At 33.4% G+C, this 5,359-nt stretch overlaps 1 non-coding gene across 1 annotated transcript; it reads right to left on the bottom strand.

Moving 5' to 3' along the window:
• Positions 1–4,662: 4,662 nt before the first annotated feature.
• LOC131181115 (small nucleolar RNA R71) lies at positions 4,663–4,769 on the bottom strand. Its single transcript, XR_009149743.1, has one exon. It is a non-coding gene; the product is annotated as a small nucleolar RNA R71 (small nucleolar RNA).
• Between the last annotated feature and the right edge of the window lie 590 nt (positions 4,770–5,359).

The raw sequence follows: 5,359 nt of genomic DNA, 5'->3' as shown, positions 1-5,359 counted from the left end.
ATCATTTCTTTGAAGCAGTCAGCAAGGACCACCAATAGATATTACCAAGTCTAATCAACATTTAAAATTTAATTTTATAATCCACATCTATATTCCCAGGTTATCTATGAATAATAACGGCTAACAGCTAATTGCACAGACAAGTCTACATAAGCATATTTCCTTCTTTAATATCATTAGGAAGATAGCAACCGCAACTCCATTATCTTGTTAGAATTAGTCAAATGTCATCTATCATGGTAGTGTAAGAATTTTCAAATATTGAACTAATTAACTCAGCTCATTTAACACTATGAAGTAACGTTCAACCTCCTACTTTAAGGTAGGACTATAAGCTCAAGTAATGGAGAGATATTAGCGGAAGAATGCAACATGTCAGCTCCTATTTAATTGGATGTCCCACATCAAAACCAATAAGGAAAAACAAGAGAATATATAGCAAGACTTAAGTTATTTTGGTGAAGGCAACTCCAAGCTCAATGCATATACTTTGCAGATATTTTGAGACCCTAGAAGCATACTAGCATACTGGACAGTGTTATAACGAGCCAAATCAGGCGGATCCATGGGTTAGGAAAAAACTAGACTTGTAGGCCAAGCCGAAAAGAAGAGGCTAGAGTCTAGGTGGGCCACTACATACAGTACAAGTAATAATTGGACCTATAAATTTAAGTCTAATATTATTGTGCTTGACGGAGAGTGTTGGATGTCCCACGTTGAAAGAAAAAAAAAACGAAAAAAAAGAAGCATGCTTATATAGCAAGTGGAAGTTAAGTTAAATTGGCTTAAACCATTTTGACGAAGATGTTTCTAAACTCAAAACATGGACATTACCTGCGGTGATCTGCTTTCTAGATCAGAAAATTTCACATACTTCTAATGAAGAAGAAAAAAAGCAGTCCACAATCAAACGTTACATATGGACACACCTGTAACATTTAGATATATGCATGACAACTGTCTAACTAATTTGAATTTTCAAGCACTCAATCATAACAAAAATGGTCACTTTCCTCATTAGTCATAGAGTCTATAATGAGCATAGAAACATTTAAATTAATTAACCCTAAGGTTAGCTTTGTTAATTGGGTTTACTTCTCATCTTATCGATCAAGCTTCCAATCTTAGATAAAACCATAATCTTTTTATTTATTTATTATTTTTCGAATTCCCCAGTTCTAGCATGAATATTGAATAGTCTACCTTTGACCAAACTGAGAAGAAAAACATAGTATGGTGCAGAAAATTAACACCTTACCACAACACTAATAAAAGATCAAAATTTTATTAAAAAATGATTTAAATTAATTATTAAATAAAAAAAATTGCATTGACCCAATAGGAATTTGAAATATCAGGAGGAGGAGTTAATGATATTTTAGTATTAATGTTTTGCCAAATCAAAATAATAATAAAATTTTATTTAAAATTATGCATTAAATCCCAATTTCCTCAATAAAAATAATTATTCTTCCTTTTTTAATTATGACAAAAACTTGATTAATATTTGAAAAATAATCGATTGTTGAACAATCTAGAATTCAAATTAAGGAGATTTTGTTTTCCATGGATTTTAATTAATTTTATCACATAAAGATTTTGTTTTATTTTTACATGAACTCTAAATAGTGCATGAATATCAGCTTTATGCAGTATTTCCTTAAACCATGAGCTCTGTTGATGACGTGACTATGAATATGAAGCAACTTATTTTTACCACTAAAGTTTTATTTTTTACTTGGGCTTGATTTAGGGTATCACTATATATTAGCTTAATGTAATTTATCATTAGCTACAAAGCTGTCACAATTAATATTATTGTTTAATATTATGGTCATGAGTTAATCTTGTCCAAATGACTTTGAATCCTTTTAAGTCTCAAGCTACTATAACTTGCCTCTAATTTGTGTAACTTAGACCGTAAATGCCAGTAAATCTTTCTAGGAAAAGAATGGAAAGAACAAGAGGAAGAAAAAGAGCTGGAAGCCTCCCCTTCCTTTCTCAAAATCCCATTTTTTATTCAGTCTCAAAAGAAAGAAACAAACCATTACTAACAAAAGAAAGAAAGAAAGAAAGAAAAACAGAGGAGCACCAGCGTAAATTGCACCAAACATCCATACACACAAGAAAAGGTAAAAGAAAAGGACTTGTATTTCTCTCTTGTGTATATTAATGGTGGGAAGATGATTGATTAAACCTGCAAAGAGGGGCCCTCTTATGCATTAATTCACCATCAAGATCATGATTGATTGCGTTTGATTCATATCACATGGAAAGTATCTTTTCTTTGAATCAGTGATGCATACATTTTGCATAATCATTTAGGTTTAATTTCATAGCCATTTTATTTGATTATTAGTCACTTTTAGCTAATTTCATTAGTTATTTAGTTAGTTTTTCATAATTGTCAGTTTTGGATTAATTTGTAATTTTTACTTTGTTTTGTAGGAAAAATGGTGTTTTTGAAGGACTAAAAAGAAATTTTGCCATTGAGGAGTGATCTCTACAGCCAAAGATGTCAAAAACAAGTTTCAAAGTTGAAATATGCATTGGCCAAATTGCGCATAACTTGCCGCATAAGTTATGCAGATCTGGATAAGGAGAAGAAGCACTGTTCTAATACCTGCCGAATTGTGCATAAGGGGAGTGCATAGCTTATGCAGATTCACACCTCCCTTATGCAATCTCACGGAATTGTGCATAACCTATGCCCCTGGTCATGCAGTTTCGCATAAGTGAACCAGAAACAGCCGAAAACTGCATAAGGGACTGCATAACTTATGCAGTCCACTTATGCAGTCCAACAAAGATTTCATTAATGAGCTGGCAGAAGATTCCCTCAGAAAATCTCTCCTCAAACACACCATTTTAGGGCTCCATGTCAGAAAATGTTATAAATAGCCCCATTTCCCATTCTAAAAGGGAAGAAAGAAAGGAGAAAAAAGGAGAGGAAGAAAAGAGAAAGGTGCAGGCAGCAGCTGAAGAGTCACAATCACCTCCCACACCATTTTTAACCAGATTTGGATATTTCTTTCTTTTCTTACATTTTTCCTACCTTTCTAGTGTTTAGTTTCTTGTTTCTTAGCTTAGATTAAAGCTTTATTTTCATATAAACTCAGAATATCTTGTAATTATTATGGATAGTGAGTAGTTTTAAATAGATTCTGGAGTAAGGGATGTAATATTTGAAATATTTTGTGAATTTTGATTGGGTAATCCATATTTTGTGGTCTTAATGAGTTTTATTCATTTCTTGTGTGCTTAATGACATGCTTAGTGTAGGATCCCATTAAGTGATGTTCTTAATCCATGGTTGAGGCATCGAAAGGAGAAGGCCTTGTGATAGATAATCAAGAAATTGGACTTAATTAACTTAGATCTAGAAATAGACTAAGGATTAAGAGGATTCACGGATTAATTAAAGAACCTAATGGGTCTTAATTAACTCTAACTCCACGAAAGTAGGATTAGATTGATTAAGGCACTCTTTGTCTCACTTGAAAGGGTATTCAAAGGATTTAAGAATTAATCTCCTTAAAACCCGTAAGTTCCACAAGATTGGATAACCAATTTAAAATCCCAAAATAGCTTGAATATGAAATCCCGAACTCCGGAATCGCCTTTTTATCATTGTTAATTTCTAATCAAATTTAATTGCTTGCCATTTTAAATTTTGCCATATTTGAACTTGCTTATTTCAATTTGATGCAATTTTAGTTTAATCATTACATAGTTGAATGGATTGTTAATTTTGCACATATAGATTTCCTACTCCAATACCCAACAATTCATTGTTTTAATTTCAAAAATAGTTCAATTTAGTCAACTTTTTATATCAAAAATTCAATCATTAACACAACTCCTCGTGGGAACGATATCTTTTCTATATTACTTGTACGACCCGTGCACTTGCGGTTGGGCCACATCAAGTTTTTGGCGCCGTTGCCGGGGAGTTATTTGTTTAAGATTGAATTCTTGATTATTTTAGTTGTTCATAGTTTTATTTTTGTTATCTTTTCATTTTGTGTTTGTTTGTTCTTTTTCAGGTACTCTTAATCTTTTATGAGAAGAGCTAGAAGCACAAGTGACACATCCTTATTATTTAATCCTGAAATTGAGAAATTTTGTAAAGCCAATAAGAAAGAAACCAGAAAAAGGAAAGAAGCCTTGAGAGAAACTGAATTAGAAGCAGACATGGCTGATGAAAAAATTAGAATTAGTGGCGGTAATGCTGGAAATGGTCAAAACAATGAAAATGTAGCCCAAGGTGAAGAAGTTGTAAATGCTAATGTGCCTAGGGGAAGTATGATGGATCATGCTTTTCCTCGTTTTGATGACTTGAGAGAAAGTATAGCAAGACCAAGAATTGATGCAAATAGTTACAAGATGGATTTTGGAGTTCTTCAAATGATTCAAAATTCTCAATTTGGAGGACATCCTTCTGAAAATCCACACACACATCTAAAGAAGTTTGCTATGATTTGTGACATGCAAAAACAACCTGGAGTGTCTGATGATGCAGCAAGATTGAAGCTATTCCCATTCTCTTTGAAAGATAGAGCATTGGATTGGCTTGATTCTTTACCTCACAACTCCATTACACATTGGGAGTAACTCACTGATGTATTTCTTGCACAATATTTTCCACCTGGAAAAACTCAAGAATTGAGGAATCAAATGACAGCTTTCAGACCAAGAGAAGATGAAACTCTCTATGAGTCATGGATGAGATGGAAGGAATTAGAGAGACAATGCCCACATCATGCCATTCCAAAATGGATGATAAACCAGAATTTTTACACAAATGTCACTCCTGCAATTAGAGGGATTATTGATGCTCAAACAGGAGGAGAATTTATTGTGAAGCATGAAGATGAAGCTTATGAGCTATTGGAGAAAATTGCAAAGAATACTCATCTTTGGAGTAGTCCAAGAGGACCAGCTCCAACTCAAAAGAGGCAAGCTGCTGGAATGTATGACCTTGATCCATTCAACTTGATTAATGCAAAGTTTGATGCACTTACAAATGTCCTTGCTAAGAAGATGGAAGATTTGAGTATGTTGGTTAGCTCATCATCATCATCTGGAAGTTCACAACAAGTTGCTTATGCAGAGGGAACTACCAGCTGTGGAGTAGACTATGGAGAGCAAGCTGCATATATTGGTAATTATGGAAACAAGCAAATGAGGAATTCTTACTCTCAAACTTATAATCCAAATTGGAGGAATCATCCCAACTTTTCATGGGGAAATCAGCAAAGTGAAGTTCCAAATCAGAATTTTCAACCACAACAGCAACAAGGAATCCCATATCAGCAAAATAGGTAACCATTGCCTAATTTTCAGCAGAAAAATATGA

Source organism: Hevea brasiliensis, chromosome 6 (assembly GCF_030052815.1).
Source record: "Hevea brasiliensis isolate MT/VB/25A 57/8 chromosome 6, ASM3005281v1, whole genome shotgun sequence".
NCBI classification, from domain to species: Eukaryota; Viridiplantae; Streptophyta; class Magnoliopsida; order Malpighiales; family Euphorbiaceae; genus Hevea; species Hevea brasiliensis.
This window is presented reverse-complemented; position numbering and strand designations above follow the sequence as displayed.